Source organism: Xenopus laevis, chromosome 3L (genome assembly GCF_017654675.1).
Source record: "Xenopus laevis strain J_2021 chromosome 3L, Xenopus_laevis_v10.1, whole genome shotgun sequence".
Lineage (NCBI taxonomy): Eukaryota > Metazoa > Chordata > Amphibia > Anura > Pipidae > Xenopus > Xenopus laevis.
The window spans coordinates 128,392,943-128,411,351 of NC_054375.1; positions in this window are offsets into that span (position 1 = coordinate 128,392,943).

Sequence of the window (18,409 nt, forward strand, 5' to 3'; positions counted from 1 at the left end):
ACAGATATGGGATCCGTTATCCAGAAAGCTCTGAATTACAAAAAGACAGTTTCCCATAGACTCCATTTTATTTTCAGCAGGATTCGGATTTGACCGAATCCTTCTGCCTGGCCGAACCCTAATTTGCATATGCAAATTAGGGGCAGTGAGGGAAATTGTGTGACTTTTTGTCACAAAACAAGGAAGTAAAAAATGCTTTGCATATGCAAATTCGGATGCGATTCCAATCTGTCGTGAAGGATTCGGGGGTTCGGCCTAATCCAAAATAGTGAATTCAGTGCATCCCTAATTATATCCAAATAATCCAAATTTTTAAAAATCTCCTTTTTTTCTGTAATAATAACAGTACAGGTATAGGATCCCTTATCCGGAAACCCGATATCCAGAAAGTTCCGAATTACGGAATGGCTGTCTCCCATAGACTCCATTTTATCCAAATAATGATTTCCTTTTTCTCTGTAATAATAAAACAGTAGGTTGTACTTGATCCCAACTAGGATATAATTAATCCTTATTGGAAGCAAAACCAGCCTATTGGGTTTATTTAATGTTTAAATTAATTTCTAGTAGATTTAAGGTATGAAGACCCAAATTACAGAAAGATCCGTTATCTGGAAAACTCCAGGTCCCGAGCATTCTGGATAACAGGTCCCATACCTGTACCTTGTACTTGATCCTAACTAAGATATAAGTAATCTTTAGTGGAAACAAAGCAGCCTATTGGGTTTATTTAATGTTTCTAGAAGACTTAAGGTAGGACGATCCAAATTACAAAAAGATCTATTGTCCGGAAAACCTTAGGTCCCGAGTATTCTGGATAACAGGTCCCATACATTTACTATGACTAATGACTATATCTGAATAGATATTGGTCCTTCAAATGGCAAACACAAATGAAGTGCACACTCCACAGGCCGAGTTAATGATAAATACACAACATTATTTCACATGTTATAGTGGTCTTGAGTAAAAATCCTGACAATCGCTGTTAGAGAACAGACCCAAAATTATATTCATATATTTGGACATACATTTATTTGCCCTACACCACTTAACAGGCAATTGATTTGCTTTTTGACTTCTCAGTGGGAAAACTCGTTGCCAAGTGTGGAAAAAAACGTTGGTTACCTATGTATGCAAACACATCATGTATCTCATAAGGGAGGAACTCCACGGACGATTTTGGAGCGCTCCGATAGGCTGCACAAAAACGCAGGTGTCAAATCGGATGCAACGGAAATAAGGTAAGTGAATGCATTGTCGGATGGCGTCGCAGCGGTGATCCAACGTGACACGACTGTCGGATGCAGATGCAGCATACGACAGTCCTGTCAGATCAACGATGCGACTTCAACCGACATTTCCATTACTTACCTTATTTCTGTCGCATACGACGTGCCGCCTGCACGGAACGCGTGGAAATCATCCATGAAGTCCTACCCTAAGGGTATTATATAAATTAAAAGGGGCATGACCTGAGGAATAAATAGCATGAACATGAAAGCATGAAGGTTATAATATATGATTTTCCCCCTTCAGATATACTACATTTTAACAACAGAAATCTTACTATCACTAATTATACATGCTTAAAATTAAAAATTTCACAAATGAAAAATACATTTTTAGACCAGGGGGACTCTGACTGGTGAATGGTCTCTATGAAACTTACATATGCTTTGATTATATATTATACACACACAGAGCATACAAACATTAACGGCTTAATTATAAGGGTGTTTAAAAAAACTGGCATTAGGATACACTAAATTGCAACTTTAACAGCGTAGTACGTATTGCGTGGCATTTTTACACTGTGCTGTGTAAAATCACATATCTAAGTGTAAAAAGAGCTATTGGCTGGAAAAAACCCTGCATAATAAATGGGGCTGAGCTATTTACACAATATTTCATGCCAGAATTTCCTAAATGTATCCAATTGATTTAAAGGGGCTCCCTTGTTCAACGTGAGTTCATTGAATAGGCCTTGCGCTGATCTTGCTTTTTGCCTTGTTGGTTTAATAATAAAATGTGTTCGTATTTGTTAGTTTTTGAAGATAAACTGGGAAATTAAAGCTAGAAAAATAACACATTTAAGGTGTCCCTGCTCAATAGAGCTTTCTAATTTAGAGTTCTACAACGGACTTGCAAAAAAAAAGTGTACACACTTATATTATATAAATATACCCAAAAGACTGACAATGAAATGCAGACGCTTTTGATGGTGTTCTTGTACCCATGTTGATGCACAGGAACACTGAAAGCAGAGGGGAAAAGGTCAAAATCTATTTTCACTGAATTAATGTCTTGTATTGTTCTTGGGCATCTGTGACAAAAGGAACTAGTTTTCTTTGAGCTGTTGTCTGCTTGATAGCAGTGAACCAGAATGACACTTTTTTCCTGTTTATTTAATGCAGAACACCATATTAGAATACTGCAGGCTGGGACACAGATGCCCATATGTAGGGGAACGAACATTAAAGGGATCCTGTCATCGGAAAACATGTTTTTTTCAAAACGCATCAGTTAATAGTGCTACTCCAGCAGAATTCTGCACTGAAATCCATTTCTCAAAAGAGCAAATTTTTTTTATATTCAATTTTGAAATCTGACATGGGGCTAGACATATTGTCAATTTCCCAGCTGCCCCTGGTCATGTGACTTGTGCCTGCACTTTAGGAGAGAAATGCTTTCTGGCAGGCTGCTTTTTTCCTTCTCAATGTAACTGAATGTGTCTCAGTGGGACATGGGTTTTTACTATTGAGTGTTGTTCTTAGATCTACCAGGCAGCTGTTATCTTGTGTTAGGGAGCTGCTATCTGGTTACCTTCCCATTGTTCTTTTGTTTGGCTGCTGGGGGTAAAAGGGAGGGGGTGATATCACTCCAACTTGCAGTACAGCAGTAAAGAGTAATTGAAGTTTATCAGAGCACAAGTCACATGACTTGGGGCAGCTGGGAAATTGACAATATGTCAGATTTCAAAATTGAATATAAAAAAATCTGTTTGCTCTTTTGAGAAATGGATTTCAGTGCAGAATTCTGCTGGAGCAGCTCTATTAACTGATTCATTTTGAAAAAAAAATTTTCCCATGACAATATCCCTTTAAACAAAGTAAGTGTTAAAGTGTTAAAGGAGTGGTTCACCTTCAGGTTAACTTTTAGTATGTTGTAGAATGGCCAATTCTAAGCAACATTTCAATTGGTCTTCATTATTTATTTTTTTATACTTTATAAATTATTTGACTTCTGCTCCTGACTCTTTCCAGCTTTAAAAAGGGGGTCACTGACCCCATTTAAAAACAAGTGTTCTGTAAAGCTACAAATTTATTGTTATTGCTATTTTTTATTACACATCTTTCTGTTCCGACCCTCCATATTCTCATTCAAATCAATATAGGGTTACTAGGGTAATTTGGACCCTATCAACCAGATTGCTGACACTGCAAACTGGAGAGCTGCTGAATAAAAAGCTAAATAACTTAAAAAAATCACAAATAATAAAAAATGAAAACCAACAGCAAATTGTCTCAGAATATCGCTCCCTATGTCATATTAAACTTTATTTTAAAGGGGTTGTTCACCTTTAAATTAACTGTTAGTATAACTTGGAGAGTCATATTCTGAGACGATTTGCAATTGGTTTTCATTTTATATTATCTGTGTTTTTTGAGTTATTTCGATTTTCATTCAGCAACTCTCCACTGTGCAAATTTGCCAATCTGGTTGCTAGGGTCCAAATTACCCTAGCAGCCATGCATCCATTAAAATAAGAAACGAATATGAACAGGGGAGGACCTGAATAGAAAAAGGAGTAACAAAAAGTAGCAATAACAATAAATTTGTAGTTTTACAGAGCATTAGTTTTTTTAGATGGGGTCAGTGACCCCCATTGAAAAGCTAGAAAGAGTCAGAAGAAAAAGGCAAATAATAAAAAAAAACTATAACAAATAAATAATAAAAGATGCCATTTGAAAAGATGCTTTTAATTAGCCAGTCTATAACATACTATCAGTTAACTTAAAGGTGAAGCATCCCTTTAAAGGAGAAGGAAACCCTGTATGAAAAAAACCCGTACCCCCCACCCCATGGGAGCAGTTAGCCTGGGGGGCCTGGGGGGAGGAGGGAGGGGGGTCTACGTGGGGTGGGGGGTACGGGGTTTTTTTCTACAAGGTTTCCTTCTCCTTTAAGCCAGACGTACTATAGTTTATTAGGCACTGGATTCATCTCTACCAGCCCAAAGGCTCAGCAGCCAATGATGGTAATAATCCATGTGTCTGAAGTTGGATTCTATAGCTCCCCAGCTTCCTTTAATTCCTGTTAGGGCAGTGGCTAATGGGGAGAGCTGTTGCCGTAATTATTTATGCACAACTGCGGCCAACAAACCTCCTTGAAATGCATCTATATCATTGAAATCGCTGACAGAATTTATTAATTCTTCTGAAGGTGCCCGACGTTGCCTTGGGTGGAAACCGGGCAATTTTGTGATATGTTGGTTTTACTGCTGATTTCAGTTATTTACAATGGAGCTGCATTTTCGGGAGATTTGTTGCCCGCAGCCATGCATAAATAATCGCTGAACCATCAGCCACTGCCCTTACATTGAGTAGGAGAAAGAATAGCTAAACAGTGTAATTTAGTAATAAAGACTGCCATAAAATCATGTTAGAATCCCTTAGATACAATCAGTGCAGCCTTTTTTTTTTTTCAATTGATCTCTCTATTGAGTCCTTTCACATTTTCATCTATTGTCCCCGTTTGCAGGAATACAACAAATTGGTACCAGATTATTCAACTGAATTTGGATATCTGCAGTGCTGACCAACTGGCAATAAAGACGTGTGGCGTTAGTTCAACACAAGGCTTCAATTTTAGGCCCTGTATTTATGGCCAACATCTGGCCCTATCAAAAGTCCTTAAACTCAAGCCACCTATAAGGTATGGTGCCAGTAGGGTTGCCACCTTTTCTGGAAAAAAATACCAGCCTTCCTATATATATTCCCTATTAAAGTGGACCTGTCACCCAGACATAAAAAGCTGTATAATAAAAGTCCTTTTTAAGCTGAATATGAAATTTCTATTTTTTATTAAAGCATTCATAGTTGTTGACTCATTTAAAAATCTCAGCTGTCAATCAAATATTGTCTGCCACTTCTCTATGCCCTGGGCAATTATAAGTAATATATGTTGTTGCTTTTACATGGTGCTAAAAATTAATATTATCTTTAAAAATAGCCCCTTTATTGGAGCTCCCTATAGATGTTCTCTGATCCCTGTCTGGGTTTCAAATGAGGGGTGGGCGTGTCCTAACGGTCCCTGCCAGAAGCACAGTAGGAGGGGGACAGCCAATCACAGCCCAGCAGTCACACCAGCACAAACAGGCTCCAGTTTCCTATCAAGTCCAGCTAGCTGCTGATTGGTTCCTGTCCTACAGTGCAGTGAGCTGAGTGTCGATGGCTCCCCTACACAGCCTGGGAATTCAGGGAGAAGAAAGTGGAAGAGAAGGGAGGAATTAATAGAGTTTTTGCAGAAATATTCAATAAATCAGCTTGAAACACTGCTTTTTTTAAGCTCAATTCTTTTATATCTAAATGATTATAACACACTGGTACATTCTTATTTTTTACACAATATGTATCCTTTAACAGTTCTTCTCTTTGTGCATCATTTGAAATCCTGGCAGGGAAAGAGGGACTAAACACTAATGTTACAAATTGTAACAACTTCTCCACAGCTTACAGACAGCATGCAGGAACTACATACCCCATAATGCATTGCACTGGGATGTTCTGTTCCTTATTGAAATCACATGTGCAGGGAATTGTGGGGTTTGCACGATGCAGGCTGAGGACAAATGGCTGTTGGTACAAAGTAACAGTAGTGAGCAAATTAGTCAGACAGAACAGGAGTAGAGCAGAGGGCTTGGCTTAGGGAACTGTTCCGAACCATTAGAAATCATGAAAAAGTCTGCATATTTTTTAAATTGATGTATATTGCAAAGTTGCTTGAAATTATTTTTACTTTTCAAAAAGCTCAAGTTATGTTTGTGTAGAGTTCCCCTTTAATTATTTTCCGCCTTTTGACTCCTTCAAATGGGTGTCGCTGACCCAATCTAAAAACAAATGCTTTGTAAGACTACACATTTACTGTTATTTCTGCATTTTTATGATCTCTATTCATGGCCTCTCCTAATCATATTCCTGTCTCTCATTAATCGGTAATTTGGGCCCTAGCAACCACATTGCTGAAATTGCAGACTGGAGAACTGCTGAATAAAAAGCTCGATAACTCAAAACCCACAAATAATGAAGAATGGGAAACCGTTGCATATTGTCTCCCAATATCCCTCTCTAGATCATACTAAAATGGCCTGGGGTATTATTGAGTGCTGGGTTGCCTTCTTGTCAATACTTTCATGGATTCCTTGCTGTTAGTTAGGGCTGTAGTAGGGTAAAGTTGTAAAATCCAAGTTTGTATCCCAGTACCAGGAAACAAGATGGCAGCCCTTACCAGAATAGTTTTTTTATTAGAGAAAATGGGTGCTAACCAGGGTCTAATGTTAATGATTACAGTAATGGGTGGGGGGCGGCGCCTAACAGGTTGAAACACCCCAGTGATAAAGCCTTTCCTTTGCTTTAAGTGGAGATTAAAGACGCACGCAGCAGTCCTGTTGAAATTTATATGAAACTGCGAACTAGTTATCAAGATCATGCAGAATTTAGGTTTATGGGATATCCAGCCATCCAACCATTGCAGTCCAGATGTTTGTATCTGCAGTGCCCACCTTTCCTGCGCCAGTAAATCTATAGGATAGAATAGATGATGATGTGCAGAATGTTAATACTGCTACAATCTTGGCTTGAGTATAGAGTACTTGCTCAATTGCTTTATGTATCTGCTGTGTTCACAAACTCATATTTGATATGTTTGACCCACAGACCTGTATCAGCTGCATCACAAGCAGATCCTTTGCTTCTGAGGGAGAGGACAACTCGGGTGCTGAAAGCCAAGTTTCCCCAGGCCTTACATGTTAGAGTAGTTGATATTTCAGGTAACTTCATGAAGTTACTTAGTCAGAATAGGCAAAGCTGAATAATATGTTTTCACAAATTATATTTAAATTTTTTTATTTGTGGTGCAGAATATTACTGACCTTCCTAGCTAGATTCATTAGTAAAATAGCTGTGGAATGATGGTGTCTTCTCAAACAAGATGGGTGTTGGATTAATGTAACGGGGGAAAGGTGTCCATTCCTTTTATACACCATACCAATGGTGACCCCCATATCGTATCCATTAGTTTGGCCTGTGGGCCTATTGGTTCGATATATTCTATGGGGCTGACCCGTGCACCTTTAATGCATTATGTGGAATTTTTAAAATACAGATGGTAGGGGTACAGTTTGGTAGGGGATTGTTATAGATTAGCTTCAAAAAAGTCTCCAATAACATTTATGGGAAATAATGCTCTTTCTGACTTGGTTGTGGAAATCAACAGTACTACCTATACAACAACTAAAAAATAAGATAAACTGGATCCTAATGAATAAGAAATTGACTTGCATTGTAAACCAGTGTTCCCCAACCAGTGGCTCGTGAGTAACAGTGGCCTTAAAGCAGGTGCTTATTTTTTGATTTCAGGCTTGGAGGCAAGTTTTGGTTGCATAAAAACCTGGTGTACTGCCAAACAGAGTCTCCAGTTCCGAACATAGGGGCTTCTAGTAATCAATCACACCCCTGATTTGTCACCCGAGGAATGTTTTTCATGCTTGTGTTGCTCCTTAACTCTTTTTACATTTGAATGTGGTCCGCAGGTAAAAAAAAGTTGGGGACCTTTGTTCTAAACTATAAGCAAACAGGATTTCAAAAGATATGGGACCCATGGGTACTTTAAGCCGGCCCCATCTGTCTGATACAACCAGGGCCGCCATCAGGGGGGGACAGGGGGGACAAGCGTACCGGGCCCAGGCATGAAGGGGGGCCCGGCAGCGCTGCATTTTTTTGAAGATCCGGGCCCCCCTTACGAGCGCCCGAGCCGTACGTCTTGCCTCTTCAGTGCCGAATGCGGAAGTGCCGAAAAGCCGAAGCCGATGCGACGAAAAGACCCGAAGTCACGGAAAAAGCCGAAGTCCCGAAGTCACGAAGCGCCGAAAAGACCCGAAGTCACGAAAACAGCCGAAGCCGAAGTCCTGAAGCAGCGCAAAGACCCGAAGTCACGAAAACAGCCGAAGCCGAAGTCCTGAAGCTGTGAAAAGACCCGAAGTCACGAAAGGAGGCGAAGTTGAAGTACTGAAGCCATGAGTTCAATTCTACTGAACACCAGTTTGTGTTTTTTTTTTTTTTAATCCCCTGGCCACCAATGTATTATTTTAATATTCTATAGGCCCCTGCCACCAATCTTTTTTTTAAAACTTTTGTTTTTGGGGCCCCAATTTTTTTTTTAACTCGTAAGGGGCCCCTTGCCACCATTGTTTTTTTTTGGGTTTTTTTTTAAAAAAAAAATTAATTTTCTTTTTGGTGGCCCCAAATTTTTTTAACTTGTAAGGGGGCCCCTGCCACCAGTTTTTTTTTTTTTTCAAAAAAAAATTATTTTTTTTTTAAATTTTTTTTGGGGCCCCAATTTGTTTTTAACTTGTAAGGGGGCCCCTGCCACCATTTTTTTTTTTTTCAAAAAAATTTTTTTTTCTCCAAATTTTTTTTTTGGGGCCCCAATTTGTTTTTAACTTATAAGGGGGCCCCTGCCGCCAATGTTTTTTTTTTTTTTCAAAAAAAAATTAATTTTTTTTCAAATTTTTTTTTGGGGCCCCAATTTGTTTTTAACTTAGAAGGGGGCCCCTGCCACCAATGTTTGTTTATTTTTTAGTTTTTTTTACATTTTTTTTTGTTGGGGCCCCAAGTTTTTTTTAACAGGGGGCCCCTGCCACCAATGTTTTTAAAAAAAAAAAAATTTTAATTTTTTTTTTTTGGGGCCCCAATTTTTTTTATAAGGGGGCCCTGACCATCAATAGCTTTTTACAACTTGTGTGGGGGGGGGGGTTACTTTTTTAGCGCTGATGTCTGTGTGGTCTTTTAACTGCGATGTGGGCGGGATATGGGGCGGAGCTTGGTCGTCAGTGTGGGCGGGGCCCAGGGGGCCCCAAAAATGTTGTTGTACGGGGCCCCGTGATTTCTAATGGCGGCCCTGGATACAACCCATGCCCTCCTCTCTAATTCAATAATTAGATATGGAAGATTTCCAAGAGCTAGCAGGCACACGGAAAGCCAGAAAGCAGGCAGGATTACCACCGAAGTCCCCCATCCAAGAGATATTACAGAACAGGCAATAGTTAGTGATAAACTACCCAACGGAGATTAAAAAAATAACATGATTACGTTAATGGGTATTTCCCTTTGAGAACCCAGAGACCTAGAGAAAAATTATAGGAGGAACCATATTGTATTGTCTGAATATTGTGATTATTATGAATACAAAGCTTTGATAATTGTTCGACTTGAAATTCTGTACACCCTGGATCCATAGTCGGTAACAATCCAGGACTGGACTACTGGAAGCAACCTGAACCATCCCTTCCCCCCAATTATATTATTTTGACCCTTCCCCCTCCCACCCCAAACCAAGAGACACAGGACACAGAAATCGTTAAAAACAATGTTGGCTTTATTGATGCTTCCACCCATACATGTGTAAGACGGCATTTAGCAAAACATTATTGCTATGTAACTTATTATCGGTAATAAACAATAAAAAGTTTGGAAAAACAAAAACAAAACAATGCTCTGTCTGAATGTGCTGCTGAAATCTCTAAAATGCTGAAATCAAAAGTTGTAACGGTGCCTTCAAAATTTCCTAATTTCACAGATTTTTACATCTGTTCTAGGTGGCTGTGGAGCAATGTATGAAATCCATATAGAATCTGAAGAATTTAAAGACAAACGGACATTGCAGCAGCATAAGATGGTGAATGAGGTAAGCAGATGTGTTGTGACCTTCTTTCTGGTGAAGTTTCAGCCTCCCTTATCTGACTTGTGGTGTATGGAACTAAAAAGCAGATGTCACCTGAGCGCTCATTTAGGAATGCACATACACACTGTAAAACCTAGCAGTAATTCTAGCAGGTTGTATCCATGAACAAAAATGACTTGCCAGATGCAAAGAGACGTCCAGTAAAGTTAGGTTGAACTCGCCAAAAAGCATGTGGATGTGCACCAGCCCCAGACTTGAATTCAGAGGTTTGAAGAACAGTTAAACACACTGGAACATAATAAATGAATGCAGAAGATGTTTCCCATTGGCTAATATTTGTTTAAATAACTATGTACTTCCTTTATGTCACTATGTACACTATGATTAAGTGTCCATGTTAGGCATGAAACGCGCAAGGCTGTACTTTATGTGAGATGTAATTCCAAATAAATGTTCTGCATTAGTTTATCACATGTTCCAGGGTGCCTGCCTGTTCTTCAAACTTCCGGTGAAAACTGACTTGTGCCAAGCTAATTAAATGCTAATTATTTTTACTGACTACTTATTAGTAACTCATCTCTACTCTGAAACAATGCCTGGTAACTTTGTGAAAAGCATAAGCTCATTTACACCTGTATTTGCATTTACTGTATTTTTTCCTTATGCTGTAAAGAACACACGAATTGTGTCTGAATTCTGCATTTGGCACTTTGTTGATAAAGGAGCCCTGTGATCCATTTGCAGCTATCAGTATGTATAAAGATGCCCACATTACCCTTTGGTTAAGCCAGAATCTGTAAGTGCCAGTCAGGGCCTGTGGCATGGGGGCTCTTAGCAATCTCAACATACATACTTCTGAAAAATGGATTTCATAAATGTAAGCCAATCCACCTAAACATTGTTCCATGTGGGTTTCCTAAGGAGGCAGTTTTGCCCAATGACAGTTAAAGGGCATGTAAAGTGTAAAATAGAATAAGGCTAGAAATGCTGTATTTTGTATACTAAATATAAACATGAACTTACTGCACCACAAGCCTAATCAAACAAATAATTTATGCTTTCAAAGTTGGCTACAGGGGGGGTCACCATCTTGTGACTTTGTTATACATCTTTGCAAGACTAAGACTGTGCACATGCTCAGTGTGGTCTGGGCTGCTTAGGGATCATCATAAACAAAGCTGCTTGAGTTCTGCATGGCTGGGAAGTAAGGCGGGGGCTCCCCCTGCTGTTCATAAGTATGATTGTTTCCCTGCTCAGCAGTTAGGGACCGTCTGACAATTCCTATCCACAGCAGTAAATGAAGGGAGAATTTCACTGCATACAGTCAGGTTTCTTATAAAAACAGTACACATTTTTTAATTAAAGTATATTGGAGATAGGTTTCTTTTTCATTAAAGAAAGTAGAAATGGGATTTTATTGTTTTGCCTTTACATGCCCTTTAAGCCCCGGAGACCAAAACTGCACATTCTAGATAGGCCCTTAACGGAGAACTAAACCCCTGTTAATCAAAAATCCCCATGCCCTACCGTCCATTGCCCCCCCTCACTGCTTTCTCCCTCCTTAGTAACTCAGTGGAAAAGTGTCCCTGTCATGTAGCTTGGCATATTCATGCAGAGAAGTGCAGCGGAGCTCTCCAGCGCCATCTTCTGTATCTTCTGGTTCCTCACAGAAGTGAGCATTGATTTTATTTTTTTGCCTTTACATGCCCTTTAAATAGCTTAATCATTTGATTAGGCTTGTGGTGCAGTAAGTTTATATTTAGTATACAAAATACAGCATTTCTAGCCTTATTCTATTTTAGACTTTACTTCCGCTTTAAAGGAATTGTTCAGTGTAAAAAATTAAAACTGGGTAAATAGGCTGTGCGAAATAAAAAAAAATATTTCTAATATAGTTATTTAGCCAAAAATGTAATTTATAAAGGCTGGAATCAGTGGATGTGTAACATACGAGCCAGAACACTACTTCCTGCTTTGTATCTCTCTATGTCCCGTGTGGCCCCCCTTAAAGGGATTCTGTCATGCTTTTTATGTAGTTTTTATTTCTAAATTACACTGTTTACACTGCCAATAATTCACTGTACAATATAAACTTTCATTCCTGAACCAGAAAGTGTATTTTTTTAAGTTGTAATATTGGTGTGTAGGTGCATCTCAGGTCAGGTTTTGCCTGGTCATGTACTTTCAGACAGAGCCAGCACTTTAGGATGGAACTGCTTTCTGGCAGGCTGTTGTTTCTCCTACTCAATGTAACTGAATGTGTCGCAGTGGGACCTGGATTTTACTATTGAGTGCTGTTCTTAGATCTACCAGGCAGCTGTTATCTGGTGTTAGGGAGCTGCTATCTGGTTACCTTCCCATTGTTCTGTTGTTAGGCTGCTGGGAGGGGGGAGTGATATCAATTCAACTTACAGTACAGCAGTAAAGAGTGAATGAAGTTTATCAGAGCACAAGTCACGACTGGGGCAGCTAGGAAACTGACAATATGTCTAGCCCCATGTTTTTGATTTTGAGCTCTTTTAAGAAGCTGATTTCTGTGCAGAATTCTGCTGGAGCAGCACTATTAACTGATGCATTTTGAAAAAAACTTTTTTTCCCATGACTGTATCCCTTTAAAGTCGCTGACTAACTCAGAGTTAGAGAGCTGTAAAGCAGGAAGTAGTGTTCTGGCTATTATGTTAGACATCCAGCCACTCCAGCCTTTATAGATTGCATTTTTTATTTTGCACAGTCTATTTACCCAGTTTTTATTTTTACACTGAACTGTTGCTTTAATGCACTTATCCTGCATTGGATGGTCATAGTACTGGTGATACAATGCATTGCCTTTTGCAGTCGAAAGATTTTCAATTATTCCATGATTACTTTGGGATCAGATTCTGACCATAATATTGTACAGGTATTGGATTATTATTACAGAGAAAAAGGAAATCATTCTTACAAATCTGGATTATTTGATTATAATGGAGTCTATGGGTAGGACTCCACGAGAGATTTTGTCGCGATCACGCGCTGCGACAAAATGCTTGCGAATTGTCGCATGCGACAAAAAAATAAGGCAAGAGATAGAATTGTTGCATGGTGTTGCAGCGTTGATCCGATGCGATCCGACTGTTGGATGCAGACACTGCATGCTGCGTCTGCATCCAACAGTCGTATCAACGCTGCGACACCATGCGACAATTCTATCTCTTGCCTTATTTTTTTGGTGCATGCATTTTGTCGCAGCGCATGATCGCGACAAAATCGCTAATGGAGTCCTACCCTATGGGAGATGGCCTTTCCGTAATTCGGAGCATTCTGGATTACGGATCCCATACCTGTACTTGATCAAAGTTAAGATGTAATTAATCCTTATTGGAGGCAAAACAAGTCTATTGGGTTTATTTAATGTTTACATGATTTTCTAATAGGTATGAAGGTAAGGTATGAAGATCCAAGTTATGAAAAGATCTGTTACCTGGAAAACCCCAGGTCCCAAGCATTCTGGATAACAGGTCCCATACCTGTATTGTTTTGTGCCCACAAGTTCATTGTTGTGGCAGCTTGTTTGAAATGACCATATTAGCCAACATTTTATCTGTTCTGGTTACAACCAGCACAACAAAAACATTTATCATTATGTGGTTGGCGATACAAAGATCCCGCCACATATTTAGGTATACACCTGAGTTGTCATTAAATGGGCTGACAGTGGCGTAACTACCAGGGGTGCAAGAGGTGCGATGGCACCTGGGCCCGCACCCTCTTGGGGCCCACCTGAGCCACAATAATAGATATCGTGGGTGGTTGGGCAGGGGGAGATTGTACAGTGCACGCAATTCATAGGAGGGAGGGCCCGACAGGGGGGCCCGGGTGCTCATCCTATACCACGGCCTGCCGGTGAGTTACGCCACTGTGGGCTGACAAAATAAATATTTTGATATTTTCCTCGTCCCCCAAATATTTAGGCACTGCAAGAAGAGATTAAAGCCATGCATGGACTGAGGATATTTACCACTGCTCACAAACACTAATGAGGACCTCAAAAGGAAAGTAGCCAAAAATATCAGAATCACACTAACAATGAAGTCGGAAACTAGAACACATCCAATGCTTCCGTATAATCCTTTTAATACCATGTGATGCTGCACGGCAGGGGAATGAGTGGATTATTTATATATGTTTTCTCTGTTAAATGTTTATCTGAAATGTATTTAAAAATATATAACCCAGGCTCCAAAAAACAGTTATCTTGTTTTACCTAAGATGCACATAATAAACTGCAGACCTTGGCTTTAGAGATCAGGTCAGTATTTTGTGTTGTGTGTTTGCCTGTTAATTAGCAACCCCTTGTAAGTGTATACAGGTATGGGACGTGTTATCCACAACGCTTGGCACCTGAGCTATTCTGGATAAGGAATGTTTCTGTAATTTGGAACTTCATCCCCTACGTGTGCTAAAAATCATTTAAAGGAGGGGTTCACCTTGAAGTTAGTATTTTATAGAATGGCCATTACTTCACCATTGGTCTTAATTATTTCTTTTTTATAGTTTTTAAAGTATTTGCCTCCTTTCTTTTGACTCTTTTCAACTTTCAAATGGGCATCACTGACCCCATCTAAAAAACAAATGCTCTGTAAAGCTACACATGTATTGTTATTGCTACTTTTTATTACTCATCTTTCTATTCGGGCCCTTTTCTATTTATATTCCAGTCTCTAATTCAAATCAATGCATGGTTGCTAGGGGAATTTGTACCCTAGCAACCAGATTGCTGAAATTGGAAAACCACAAATAATAAAAAACGAAAACCGATTGCAAATGATCTCAGAATATCACTCTCTACATCATACTAACCATTCATTTAAAAGCGAACAACAAACCCAATAGGATTGTTTTCCCAACAATAAGGATTAATTATATCTTAGTTGCTACAAGGTAGTTTTTTTTTTTTTTTACAGAGAAAAATTATAGGTTTTAACATTTTGTATTATTTGACTATAAAGGAGTAAATAGGAGACAACCTTTCTGTAATTTGGAGCTTTCTGGGTAAAGGGTTTTCCAGATAACGGATCCTAAACTTGTATTGTTAAAACTGCTCCACACACTAAAACGGATTAAAGGGAACATATACCCTACCATATAATACGGGTTACAGCAGAAATAGGTAATTATTATTTCTACTTACTGCTCCGTCCTGGGTCTGGCCGACTTGGCTATCATTTTATACGCACATCAGCTCATTTGCACTTCTCCTGAACGTCAAAATTACGCTCATTTATCCCCAAGGGATGTAAAGTCAAAAAAATAAAATCTCATTTTAACTTCTATCTATCTCCAGTTTACTTTAATTAAAAAATGTGTACCGTTTTTATAAGAAACCTGACTATATGCAGTGAAATTCCCCCTTCGTTTTACTTGCTCTGACTGCTGCAGATAGGAAACCTAACTGCTCTGCAGGAAAACAATCATTATTTTAAACTGAAGGGGACCTTACTTCCCAGAACTCGAGCAGCTTTGTTTGTTTCCCTATAAAGCAGCCGGTGACTGTGTAGAGATTTGCATCCACAGACCCAGTGTTGTCTGTATAATATTTGTTTTATTAGGCTTCTGGTGCAGTTTATGTTTATTATACAAAATACTAGGGATGCACCGAATCCAGGATTCGGTTCGGGATTCGGCCTTTTTCAGCAGTATTTGGATTCGCCCGAATCTTTCTGCCCGGCTGAACTGAATCCAAATCCTAATTTGAATATGCAAAAAAACATGGAGCCAATTGTACAAAGCTGCAGAATATTTTAGCATTTTAGAAATGCATGATAACCCATAGATTAAGAAACCCAACTAACTAAAAGTTTGTCTCCAAGAATATTATAGTAGTCGGTAGACAGTGGCATACTGACCCTTTTTTTTTGTTATTCTTAGTGGTTGTGTTTTGCATTTCTCCAATATAGAATCGAAATTATCTGGTTGATAGAATTCCACTTGACGTAGCAAACAGGCAGTGTGGTTTCAAAAGCCAAACCTGAAAACTAATATAAGGTTACCAGTTTTGAAAGTGAAATCCAGGGCCAAATATGTATTTGTGTTGAGCTTAAAATGTCTAGGCTCGTCTAACCTCTCTCTAACAGTGGCCACTGATGGTCACATCCACAGATCTTTTTCATATAAACGTCATTTGCTTTGTTCATATTTGTGCCTAGAGGCTGTCATATAATGCACATTACCACCAGGATCAAACGGTAATACAGTTCAACTCTAGCAGTATTTCTATGGTTTGTTTTATGGTAACCATGTCCTATTGGCACTCTTTGTTGTTTAGAAGCCAAACATCTTCAGTACCCAAAAACTCTGTATAAATGTAGTAACAGCTTCACATTTAGAGGGATGCTCAGGGGCGCTCCACCAATGAGGCGAGTTGAGACACTTGCCTCAGACGGCAGCACCCCCCTGGTTGCCAGGGGCGGCAAAAATGGCGCTCCTGGTAACTAAGAGCCGAATTTCCGTAAATTCGGCTCTTCTAGCGACGTGGACTGACCCCCGTCTGGCGGCGCTGAAGGTGAGTGACGTGGGGAGGTGGCAAAAACTAAGGCGGTAAATTGGGCAGGATCGCCCCTGGGGGTGCTTCACCTTTAAGTTAACATTTAGTATGTTATGAATTGGCCTTAATTTTTTTTTTTATAGTTTTTGAATTATTTGACTTCTTCAGACCCTTTCCAGCTTTCATATGGGGGGGTCACTGACCCCATCAAATAAACAAATGCTCTGTAAGGCTGTAAATATATTGTTACTTTTTATTACTCATATTTCTATTCGGACCTATCCTATTCATATCCCTGTCTTATTCAAATCAGTGCATGGTTGCTAGAGTAATCTGAACCTTAAGCAACCAGATTGTTGAAATTGCAAACCGAAGGGCTATTGAATAAAAAAACTAAATAATTTAAAAAACACAAAACCAATTGCAAATTGTCTCAGATTATGACTCTCTACATCAAGGTAAACAACCCCTTTACTGCCAAATGCATAAATGTTTTCTTTCTAAGCCAAGTTAATTTGGTCTTGGTAATGTTTGTATATGGATAGAAAACTGGGCATTGCCGAGGGTTGAAACTGTTAGCATATTTACGCACCGGTCGTCTTTTTGTTTTTTTTTAAAAACCGTAGCAGACTGCATTAAAAATGCTGCAAATATCCACGTGTGTCAGGGACCTAAAGGTTTGAGTTGATGGATGTGAAATCCTTGCAAGGGGACCTGGACAGAAAAGTGGCAGATTAAACTCAGTGTTGATAAAATGTAAGTTTATGCATTTTGGTATTAAAAACTATAAAACCCACATCTATCCTTAACGGGATTACGTTAGTAAAAGCCTTGATGAAGAAGGCCCATTGGGAACCATAGAACAATAAACTTAGCTGTAGCAAGCAATGCCAGTCAGCAGCAAATAATCGTCCTGTATTAAACAGAAGAATAGATTTGCAGGAGGAGAGGCTCATTTTTCCTCTTTGTAAAGCACTGTTAAGGGAGAACTAAACCCCCAGTTAATCAAAAATCCCCCTTCCGTCCATTGGCCCCCCTCACTGCTTTCTCCCTCCTTAGTAACTCAGTGGAAAAGTGTCCCTGTCATGTACCTTTGCATATTCATGCAGAGTAGCACAGTGGAGCTCTCCAGCGCCATCTTCTGTATCTTCGGATACTCTTCTTTTCCTTTGGAAATCTTCGGAGCTTTCTGCGAATGTGCAGCAGGCACGGATACCAGAATGGACTCAACTGCACATGCGCGAAAAAGCTCTGTGCCGGCGCTCACTTCAGCAAGGAACCAGAAGATACAGAAGATGGCGCTGGAGAGCTCCGCTGCGCTACTCTGTATGAATATGCCAAGCTACAAGACAGGGACACTTTTCCACTGAGTTACTAAGGAGGGCAAAAGCAGTGAGGGGGGGGGGGGCAATGGACAGAAGGGAATGGGTATTTTTGATTAACAGGGGTTTAGTTCTCCTTTAAGGGCCTATCTAGAATGTGCAGTTTTGGTCTCCAGTGCTTAAACTAGGGATGCACCGAATCCACTATTTTGGATTCGGCCGAACCCCCGAATCCTTTGCAAAAGATTCGGCCGAATACCGAACCGAATCCTAATTTGCATATGCAAATTAGGGGTGGGAAGGGGGGAAACATTTTTTACTTCCTTGTTTTCTGACAAAAAGTTACGCGATTTCTCTCCACCCCTAATTTGCATATGCAAATTAGGGTTCGGATTCGGTTCGGCCTGGCAGAAGGATTCGGCCAAATCCGAATCCTGCTGAAAAAGGCCGAATCCTGGCCGAATCCCGAACCGAATCCTGGATTCGGTGCATCCCTAGCTTAAACAGGATATTAAAGAGGTTTTTAATCTTTGAGAACTTTTAGTATGATGTAGAAAATTATATTCTGAGACAATTTCCAATTGTTTTAAATTTATTATTTGTG